Source organism: Notamacropus eugenii, chromosome 7 (genome assembly GCF_028372415.1).
Source record: "Notamacropus eugenii isolate mMacEug1 chromosome 7, mMacEug1.pri_v2, whole genome shotgun sequence".
NCBI classification, from domain to species: Eukaryota; Metazoa; Chordata; class Mammalia; order Diprotodontia; family Macropodidae; genus Notamacropus; species Notamacropus eugenii.
This window is the reverse complement of record NC_092878.1, coordinates 139,545,742-139,557,584: the sequence shown is the minus strand read 5'-3', so window position 1 is coordinate 139,557,584 and position 11,843 is coordinate 139,545,742. Positions and strand designations below refer to the sequence as shown.

Here is an 11,843-nt window from a genome sequence, read left to right as displayed (position 1 = left end):
TCCAATCCGTACCCACTTACATTCCTTCCAGGTATGTACATGAAAGCTTCTTATGTTGTGCCATCATTCTTGCCATCTCACTCAAAAGATGCAATGGTTTTCTCATTCACAGTGCTACTAAACTTTCTTGTATTTGTTATGTTATGCAGAGTGAATTAAATAGAATTAGGAAAATAATGAAATGAATTATAAAATAACACCAACTAGATACTATAATTTAAATAACCAAAGTTGACTTTTGAATTACCAAAAAAGAATTTGAATAATTTTTTGAACTATTTTTTTTAGTGATCTTTTGGGGTGGAGTCAACATAATGCGTTAGAGGTAGCCCCTCTATTGAACTTCCCCAGTATTACACTCCATACACTTTAAAATAACTCTATACACTTATAACTTGTCAAATCAAAATTTGGGGGTGCAGAGCCAACAAAAGGTCAAAATGAGACACTTTCCAGCTTAAAATAACTTAGGAGGTCAGTAGGAGAAGCCAGTCCAAAGCACAATGGCAACATCAATGGGTCCTAGAGGTGACTGTGTGTGGCGCAGTGGCTGCAGCAACTTTGGTAGCTCTCCACCCAAAGATTATAAGGGGATTGAATGACTGGTAAGAAACTGATCACAGATGACTCTTTGCTTATACTGGGTTTAGCAGGCACTGCTGCAAACTGTATTGCCCACAAGTAGTATTGGGTCACAGTTCCAGGGCAAATAGGAGTGCTTGTGGTTAGGTATAAGGGAGCAGAGGTCTTGGCCCATACAGTGAACAAGAGCACTAACACTTCTAACTACAGGAGTTGAGGGAAAAAATCAGAGTTCAGATCAGGAGAGCAGGGACTTTCCCCACATCACACACCCTGAAAGAACAAAAACCTTGCATGTTCCCAGAGCTACCTCTAAACACAGATAAAAAAGTATGAAGTTTAAGATAGTGCTTCCCCACTCCCAGGTGAGCAGAGCCCAACTTCCACATGACATTCAAAATCAAGAGATAGGCCATAAGATGAACAAACAATAAGAAGAAGAACCTGACTATAAAAAGTTACTGCAGTGAAGAACAAAACAAACCCAGAAGAAGACAATTATATGAAAACAGCTATAATCAAAGCCTTGAAGAAAATACTAATTGGAGCAAAACCCAATAAGAAGTCCTAAAAGAGTTAAAGTGGTAGAGAAAAAATGGGTTAAGAAATGAGAATAGTGGAAGCATATTATGAAAAGAAAATTAACAGATTGATAAGGAGGGAATAAAAAATACTGAAGAAAATAATTCCTTTAAAAATCAAATTGGCCTAAAGGAGAGACACAAAAACTCACTGAAGAAAAGAACTCTTTAAAAAGGAGAATAGTTCAAATGGAAAAGGAGGTACAAAAGTTCAGTGAAGAAAATAATTTCTTAAAAATTGTAGTTGGACAAGTGGAAGATAACTTCCCAGGACATCAAAAAAAATATAAAACAAAGTCAAAAGAATGAAAAAAGAGAAGAAAATGTGAACCATCTCATAGGAAAACAACTGAACTTGGAAACAGATCAAGGAAAGATAATTTAAAAATTAATGGACTACTTGAAAGTCATGTTCAAAGAAAAAAGCATAGACTTCATATTTCAAGAAATTACCAAGGAAAATTGCCCTGATACTCTAGAAGCAGTGGGTGAAGTAGAAATTGAAAGAATACATTGATCCCCTTTTGGAAGAGATCCCAAGATGAAAACTCCCAAGAACATTATAGCCAAATGCCAGAGTTTAATGAAATTAAAAGATGCTCCTTGGAAGGAAAGCTATGGCAAATATGAATAGCATACTAAAAACAGATACATAAGCTTTCTAACAAAAACACACATAGGAAAAGCTATGGTTTTCCAGGAGTAATGTATGGCTGTGAGAGTTGGACTATAAGGAAAACTGGGTGCTGCAGGACTGGCACTTTTGAATTATGGTTCTTGAAAAGGCTTTTGAGAATCTATTGGACAATAAGTAGACCAAATAAATGAAAACTTACATTAATTAATTTAGATGACTTATTTGAAGGAAAAATACTGAAAATGGGCCTTAACTACTTTGATCATATAATGAGAGAACAAGACCCACTGGAAAAGGCTCTGATGTGAAAGATTGAAGGCAAAAGAAAAAGGAAATGGCAGAAGATGAGATAGACAGATATGGCCACGGAAGCAATGAACATGACCTTGGACAGATTTTGGGATACAGTGTAGGATAAAAGAGTCTGGCATATTATGGTCCGTGGAGGTCACAAAATCAGAAATGACTTGAATAAATGTAGAATGAGAACAACAAGAATGTCCAGATCAAGGAGAAAATACTTCAAGCAGCCAGAAAGAAAGAAATCAAATATTGTAAAGCCACAGTCAAGATCACACAAGATTTAGTAGCTACCATGTCAAAGTAGGGAGGTTAAATGAGGTGATACTGGACAATGCTAGAACCTCTATCTCATTGAAATTAGTTCAAATAGGGAAGAATACACACACACACACACATACACACACACACACACACATATACACAGTTGGGTATAGAAATCTTTCTTATCCAATAGGGAAAGACGAGTGGAAAGAAATAAGAGATATGGGGAGGGGAGTGATAAAAGGGAGGCTGGAACAAGGGAGGTAGTGGTCACAAGCAAAGCAAATTTTTTAGAAAGGACAGTATAAAAATAAATAGAAGGATAAACAGAAGAAAACTAGGATCTAAGGAAATACATAATAAATTATAACTGTCTGTAAGGGAATTTGCTCACACATAAAACTAGCATGAGGAGCAGAGTGGATTAGAAACCCAAATACAAACAATACATTGTTTACAAGAGACACATTTGAAGTAGAAAGATACGAAGATAGTTAAAAACAAAGGGCTAGAACAGAGTCTATAATGCTTCAGCTGAAGTTAAAAAAAAAAGGCAGAAGTATCACTCATGATCTCAGATAATGCAAAGGCAAAAATATACCTATTTAAAAGAGATGAGCAGGGAAATTACATTTTGCAAAATGTACCATAGACAATGAAGTAATATCAAAAATATTTAAGGGCACATTTCTCTGATAAAGGCCTCATTTCTCAATCCTTTGGGAAATGAGTCAAATTTATAGAAGTAAGAGCCATTCTCCAGGTGATAAATGGGCAAAAGATATGAATAAGCAGTTATCATAAAAAGAAATCACAATTACCTATTTTCATATGAAAAAATGTTCTAATCATCATTTAATAGAGAAATTCAATCTAAAACAACCCTGAGTATTACCTCACACCTATGAAGTGTCAACAGGTACAATTTCATCTCCTCTATACTCACATGATCAGCCCAATGGTTATCCATTATCAAACAACTTTTTATGTTGTATGTATTTATTTTTAAATTTAACTTTATTGTTTATTTTTAACATTCTTTTAAAAGCTAGAATTTTTTAATAGGAACAATCTTGAACAAGCAAAAATTGCTTTAATTTTGAAGGTTAAAGCAACATACAACTGAGAAAGAATCCACAGGGACAGTTAGACATCACAGTTCATATCTCCTTGGGAGATCTTTGCTTTAAAAAGATGGCTACTTGGTCACACTGCCCCATTTGAGCCACCATGCCATTTCTTAAAACTGTTGCCTTTCCAAACAAGGTATGAGGTATTATTCTATTTACATTTTAAAATATTTCTTTTTTTCCTCTTCACTGTAGTAGAAATTCCCATAAATCAGTCAGTGGAGTCCCTCTCTAACACAGAACAACTTTATTGATCTCTGGATTTGTCCAGTCATTTTGGATTTCATCCAGGTGGTTATCAAAATTCACAAGGATTTCATAGGACCTGCTGTCCAAGAGAGATAATGACATCTTCTGGGCTTCCAATAATTATAATGTGGATCTCTGCACCTTCGTTTGTTTTCATGATGCTCATACACATGAATGGTGGGTTCTATGAACTCCATTCTAAACTTCATGTTGTCTACCACGATGAGTGCCGAGTAATTGAAGCCCTACGTAGTTCTGGAAGCTACCTTCTCAGCAACCTGATTTGGACTGAAATCTTTTATACGTTCATTAGCTCAATAATAACCAGCAATCATATAGCTATTATCTTTGCACCATGAATCAATCAAGGTGAGGGCCACCTCCATCATGGGGGCCAGCATCTCGGTGCCAGAGTGGATAGGGGGATGTGTTAAGTTCCCAAAGATCTCATATCTGCATGAGATCTTTCTTTCTGGCTGGAATGAATGAGTTGGGAGCAAAGATGGTATGCACTCTATTTATTCTCAGCTAGCTCAGAGTATATATAGGCATTCTACTTCCATTCATGCAAGAGATTTGTAAACGCTGTGTGCTGAGCTTATGTGCTTGGCTGTTGTTGTTCTTGCTCAAGATAATTGTGAAGGCTGATTATTGCATAAGGGTGGTCTATCATATAAGTCATGCAAGGACATGTCATCTCAAAAGATTTCTCCAGAGGACATCATGACCCTGACAACCCCAGAGTTCCAGACCCCTTACAGGGATGCAGGCCACGAAGAGGGTCTGGTTGTGGGTTCCAGCCACCATGGAACTGTTACTCTTTGAGGGACTTCTGTTTCTCGGCCACCAGGAGCCCTTTGACTGTGCAGTGGAGGTACTTGGCCCCATGCAACACCATCTTGTAATAGGCCTGGGGGGTCAGCTTCATGCCAGGAATGGTGAAACCTGGGCACAAGACCCACGACAACTGCAGCCTTCAAGGCCCAGCGCAGCTCTGCCGCCATGGCGTTGTTCCGTTCTGGCCCAGCAGCCCCTCAGCATAGAGGGACAAGTTCTGTGACCCTGCCGGCCCTGAGGCGCCCCACCGCCAACTCTCCTCTGTTGGACTTGGTTGGACTACTAGCAGTCAACTCCCATCCAAGTGCCTGGAAGCTCAGGTGTCTGCAGCCCACTCTGGCTTTATTAATTTTGAATTCTAAATGCTCTCTCCCCTCCCAACTCTTCCTCATTGCCTGAAAAAGCAAACAATATGATATCATTATACATACAAAATAATGCAAAACATATTTCCGTATTAGTCCATATTGCAAAAATAGTAGGAAAATGTTTAAAATGAAAAAAGAAATCCTTCAATCTGCATTCAGATTTCTCTAGTTATCTTTTTGGAGAAGGGTAGCATGTTTCATCATAAGACCTTCAGAATTGTCTTGGATCATTGTGTTGATCGGAATCGCTAAGTATTCTCAGTTGATCATCATTATATATTGCTGTTACTATGTAGAATGTTCTCCTGGTTCTGCTCACTTCACTTTTCATCAGTCTTCATCCATAAAGTCTTCTCAGGTTTTGTTTTTTTTCTGAAACCATGTTGCTCATCATTTCTTATATCACAATAGTATTCCAAGACAATCATGTACAAAGTCTTATTCAGTCATTTCCCATTTGTTGGGCTTCTCCTTAATTTCCAATTCTTTGACACCATAAAAAGAGCTTCTGTAAACATGTTAGAATACATATCTTGTGTTAGACTATCTGTGACTCTATGATATTGAATTGTTTCTTTCTGGATGCTTGCAGTATTTTCTCCTTAACCCAAGAGTTGTGGAGTTTGGCTATAATTTTCCTAGGCAGCTAGTGGTATACTGGAGAGAGCCCTAAAGTGGGAATCAGGAAGACTCATCTTCCTGAGTTCAAGTTTAGCCTCAGACACTTACTAGCTACGTGACCCTGGACAAGTCACATAACTCTATTTTCTTCAGCTTGTCATCTGTAAAATGAGCTGGAGAAAGAAATGGCAAACCACTCCTGTATCTTTGTCAAGAAAACCTCATTTGAGGTCATAAAGGGTGAATATGGTTGAAACAACTCAATAACAACAAATTCCTGAGAGTTTAGATGTTGGGATCTCTTTCTGGAGGTGATCAGTGGATTACTTCAATTTCTACTTTACCCTCTGGTTCTAGTGTATTGGGGCAATTTTCCATGATAATTTCTCAAAAGATGATGTCCAGGCTTTTTTTTATCATAGCTTTCAGGTAGTCCAATAGATCTTAAATTATCTCTTTTTGATCTACATTCCAGGTCAGTGGTTTTTTTCCAATGAGTTATTTCATATTTTCTTTTCATTCTTTAGACTTTGTCTTATTGTTTCTTGATATCACATGTATTTATTACCTTATACTTGGTGAATTCCAAATTTTAAGGAATGATATTATATTTTAATTCCAATTTATTTGTTTATTTTTTTGTTTTCAACATTCATTTCTAGATTTTGGGTTCCAAATTTTCTACCCATCTCTCCCCTCCACCCACCCCAAGGCAGCATACATTTTGATTACCCCTTACCCGAATCTGCCTTCCCTTCTATCATACCTCTCTCTTCTCTTGCCCCAATCCCCTCTATTTTCTTGGAGGATAAGATAGATTTCAATACTCCTTTGCCTATATATCTTATTTTCCAGTTGCATGTAAAAACAATTTTTAAATTTAGTTTTTAAAACTTTGAGTTCCAACTTCTCTCCCCACCAATCCCCACTGAGAAGGCAAGCAATTAGATATATGTTATACATATGTAGTTATGCAAAAGTCATGTTGTAGAAGACTAACTATATTTCCCTCCATTCTATCCTGCTCCCCATATATTCTATTCTCTCTTTTGACCCTATCCCTCCCCAAAAGTATTTACTTCTAATCATGCCTTACTTCCATTGCCTTCCTTCTATCATCCCCCCACCCCTCACTTATCTCCTTCTCCCCTACCTTCCTGTAGTGTAAGATGGTTTCATAGTAATTGAGCATGCATGTTATTCCATCCTTAAGCCAAATGTGATGAGAGTAAGGTTCATTTTTTCCCTCTCATCTCCCTTCTCTTCCCTTCCATTGAAAAAGCTTTATCTTGTCTCTTTTATGTGAGAGATAATTTGCCCCATTCTATTCTCCCCTTTCTCTTCCCTATATATTCCTCTCTCACCCCTTATTTTTTTTAGCTATCATCCATTCCTGTTCAACTCACCTTGTGTTCTCTGTCTATATGTACATATAGACAGCTACTCTAAAATTAAGAATAGTCCAAAGAGTTATAAATATTAATTTTGCAATGTAGGAATGTAAAAATTTCAACTTTATTAAGTCCCTTAGGATTTCTCTTTCCTGTTACCTCTTCATGCTTCTCTTGACTCTTATGTTTGAAAAATCATATTTTCTATTCAACTCTGGTCTTATCAGCAAGAATGCCTGAAAGTCTTCTATTTCATTGAATGACCATTTTTCCCCTGAGGTACTGTACTTAGTTTTGCTGGGTAGGTGATTCCTGGTTTTACTTCTAGTTCCTTTAAGTTCTGGAATATCATAGTCCAAGTCCTTCTATTCCCTTAATGTAAAAGCCACTAGATCTGGTGGTATCCTGCTTGTATTTCCACAGTATTCAAATTGTTTCTTTCTGGCTGTTTGCAATATTTTCTCCTTGACCTGGCAGCTCTAATATTTCTAGCTGTTTTCTTTTTGAGATCTCTTTCAGAGGTGATCAGTGGGTTCTTTCAATACTTATTTTCCCCACTGGTTCTAGAATATCAGGGCAATTTGCTTTGATAATTTCATGAAAGATGATGTTTATTCTCTCTCTCTTTTTTTATCATGACCTTCAGGTAGTCCCATAATTTTTAAATTATCTCTCTTGGATCTATTTTCCAGGTTAGTTGTCTTTTTTTTTCCAATGAGATATTTCACAGTGTCTGCTATTTTTTTCATTTCTTTGGTTCTGTTTTATGATTTCTTGATTTTTTCATAAAGTCATTAGCTTACATCTGCTACATTCTAATCTTTAAAGAATTATTTTCTTCAGTGAGCTTTAGGACCTATTTTTCCACCTGGCCAGTTCTGCTTTTTAGGCCATTCTTCTCTTCATTGGCTTTTTGGATCTCTTTTGTCATTTGGGCTATTCTGTTTTTTACAGTGTTATTTTCTTCAGCAATTTTTTGGGTCTCCTTTAGTAAGAAGTTGTCTGTCCAGGAATGATATTCTTTAGTGAAATTTTGTATCTCTTTGTGCTTTTAGCCAATTCTACTTTTTAAGGAGTTCTTCTCTTGGTTAAATTTTTCTGCTCCTCTTACCATTTGGCCTGCTTTTTAAGGTATTATTTTCTTTAGTATATTTTATGCCTCCTTTGTCAAACTGATAATTGGGTTTTTTGTTCCATTATTTTCTTGCATCACTCTCATTTCCTCCCCAAATTCTCCTTAATTGGTTGATTAATTAATTTTCTCTTAATTTATTTTTAAAATATTTTTTCAACTCTTCCAGAAATTCTGTTTGAGCCTGAGACGAATTCACTTTTTTTTGTTTATTCATTTTTATTGAGGTTTTGAATGTAGCAGTATTGATTTTGTGGCCTTCTTCTGAGTTTCTGTTTTGATCTTCCCTTTCACCATAGTAATTTTTTCATGGTTTCATTTGTTATTTCTACATATTTCCAGCCCATTTCTTGACTTTTAGCTTTATATTTAAGTCAGCATCTACAGGGTTGAGGGAATACTTTCTCACATGTCATGTTTTTTGTGCAGGTGTTTTCAGTGGTAGTTCTCAGTGTCTGAAAGTTCTCAGTCCTTCTAAGGTGATATGATTTAAGGAGAGGTGTGTTTACTGCTTTATTGGTTTATACTCTGATCTGTGAGTGATCTCATGCATTTATTGCTCTCATAGAACTGCGTGCAGATTCTTTACTACCCTGCCATCACAAGCTAATGATTTTCCTCATCCTGGTACTGTCACCCAGGGCTGTAAGTTGGATCAGTGATTGGGTAATACTCGAGTCCTCCCATGCCTTGCCAGTAAAAGGACTCCTGTAATCTTCTTTTTACCAGTTCTCTAACCCCCTTGTCATCTGTGAACTGAGAGTTCTGAAGGTGTTGCTGCTTATTGAGCTTTCTCCAAGGCCTGCTGCTTTTTTTCCCAATGTTGCCTGTCCTGGACTCTGTTCTGCTTTCACTTGGTCTGACACACCCGTCCTGCAACCTCTTTAACCATCTTGGGATTGAAAATCGCTTGATTCTTTCTTTTTGTGAATTCCACCACTCCAGAATTTGTTTTGAGTTTTGATTTAAAATTTTTTCTAGGGGAAATTTGGGAGAGCTAAGGTGAGTCTCTGCACTTTTTCCAATATATTAGCTCTTCCAATCTTCAGTATTAATATATGAATGGACTGAAAGAGAGATAGTATGCCTATGCATCCTCTGAAGTTTAGGTCAAGGCTTCCATTGGTCTTTCTTGAAAGCTGGTTTACAAAAATCTTCATCTGGGAAGTATCAGGACGCAAAACTCTGCATGTACTCAAAGGATATGACTCCTATAGGTCCATTCCTCTATTCTTTCTACTTGAATATAATTGTGCTTGTGAAAGGTAAAAAGTAAGAGGTTAAAAATTAAGCTTTCATGACTTCAAAGGCATGGCAACCTTATAGATCATGATCTCTAGTGTTCTCATCATCCGGTTTATTATTTTATCATATCCCAGTTTGTCTCTCTTCTTCCACAAAAGTCCCACATAGAACCAAATGAAATCATATAGGTATGTTCTTATTTTGCATCCTATAGATCTCTTAGTGAAACTTATAGTCAGTGAAATATTGGCTTTTTTTTTTGACTGACAAGGTTGACACTGCTTCCCTGATTTACTAAAACCCCAATATATTTTTCCTATTTTATGTCTTCCCCATTAGAATGTGAGCTCTTTGAGACCAAAGACAGTCTTACTTTTCTATTTTTATTCAAAATGCTTACCACAATGCTTTACACATGTCATTAAATATATATTAAGCATTTACTAGATGTGAAGCAAAAGAGCATCATAAATTTTCATTAATTCATTTATTCATATGAATTGATATCCAATTATTCCTTCCCAATTTATATGTTTCATCCTATGCTATATTTATGCAGCTAGGTGGCACTCTGGATAGAGTGCCAGGATTGAAGTTAAGGAGATTCTCTTCTTATATTTAAATCTGGCTTCAGACACTTACTAATTCTATCACCCTGGGTAAGTTACATAACTCTGTTTACCTCAGTTTTCTCATCTATAAAATGATCTGGAGAAGAAAATGGCAAACCACTCCAATATCTCTGGCAAGAAAAACCCAAATAGGGTCACACACAGTCAGACATGACTGAACACAACTGAAAAACAGCAAAATATTATATTTATCCATGTTGAGTTACAGTGTATTAGATTAGGCCTATCATTTTTACCTTTTGAAATATTTTTTCAGTCTCTCTTTTCTGTAATCCAAAGAGTGTTTGTTGAGATTACAGATCTATCAGTTTTTGAAATGGGTACTAAAAGAAGCATAAGAAGCTAAGGAATCAATGTATGAAGACTTCACAAACATGCTACTGATTAGAGATGGTGGGAAGGAGAATTTTGTATTTCTGCCTTTCTTACTTTCACATTTCCCTACTGTCAAGATTATCAATGCGATGCATAAAGTCACGATAAGCTCTAGTTCTTCCTTGAAAACACCCCTATCAATTTTTTTCATAACCTTTAAGAGAAGATAGCATCTGAAAAATTCCAGAGGATTTTTTTACATGACCACTTACTACTTATAAGAGCTTGTGCAATGTATTCATTTTTTCTGAATGTCACTTGTCTCATGCATCAAATACCTTTGATACTGATACTGATGCTCTGATACTGATAAGTGGGATAGTCTGATCCACATGATATTTGGTTTTAGATCTATATTATCAGAAATTCCTGTCTTAGATTTAATATGTATATTAACTAGTAAGAGTAATATAAAAAGAAAAGAGTGCAATTTCAGAACTTAATTTATTTTTTCAAAGGTATTTATAAAAAAAATTCTAAAAGGAAGCAATTGAGAAAAACAAAATCAATTCACCCCATTGCTTCCCTAAATCACATATATTTCCACTTAATGTTCAATAAAAATGTGATAATTTAGAACCATTTTTAATAAATATGTTCAGTAAAATTCAAATTTTAGAGATTTCTTCAATGAATCAAAGTCATAAATTTATACACACACACACACACACACACACACACACACACACACACATCCTTACCTGCCAAGGTAAGGACCATCACTGACATACATTTGGTAGCAGAGAGTTTTAATAGTATGTTTACCATGAAAATAATAATCATAAACATGAATGAAAGAAAGAAAACGTCTCATAACAAAGTTGGCAGAAAATAGGTAAATTCAATGTTGAAGGGAATATGGGAAGATATAAACACTAATTTACTGATGGTAGATCTTTGAATTGATTCAACGATTTGGAAACACATTTTGAAGTTCTGTAGGAAAAGTTACTAATTATCCATGTCATTTGGTTCCATTTGGCTTATAACCGAAGCTAGTTAAAAATGCAAAAACTGATTCATAGATCTGTAACAGCATTAGTACAGTGAATATATATCTTAGGAATATTTAGTATAGACTGCTGGAATTAGAGACAGGAAGACCTGAATTCAAATCCTGACTCAGATGCTTTGTGTGTCTTTGGACAAATAACTTAACATCTTTATGTGTCCTTTCCCTTGCTTGTAAAATAGGTAAGTTGTATTTCCTTCAGAGGGTTTTTTGTTATCAAATAAAATAACATGTAAGCATTTTGCAAATCTTAAAGTTCAACAAATTTGTACAATATAGTATGCCAAGAAAAGAAAAAGAGAACCATACATTAAATGGCAAACTTCTCTTATCTACAGTAAGCTTCAATAACTTAAAAATGAACTAAGACTTTTGGGATGTTGTATATTAAAGTTTATAAGGTACTAATAACTTTATTAGTATATGGCTTGCATCTCCTGAAGTTTTTTTCTCCTTTGCATTATAATATTCTATTAATTATCTGTTC

General features: G+C 35.7%; 1 pseudogene; it reads right to left on the bottom strand.

Annotated features, from left to right (window-relative positions):
* Positions 1–3,725: 3,725 nt before the first annotated feature.
* On the bottom strand, positions 3,726–11,064 carry LOC140514768 (ER membrane protein complex subunit 8 pseudogene; annotated as a pseudogene).
* Between the last annotated feature and the right edge of the window lie 779 nt (positions 11,065–11,843).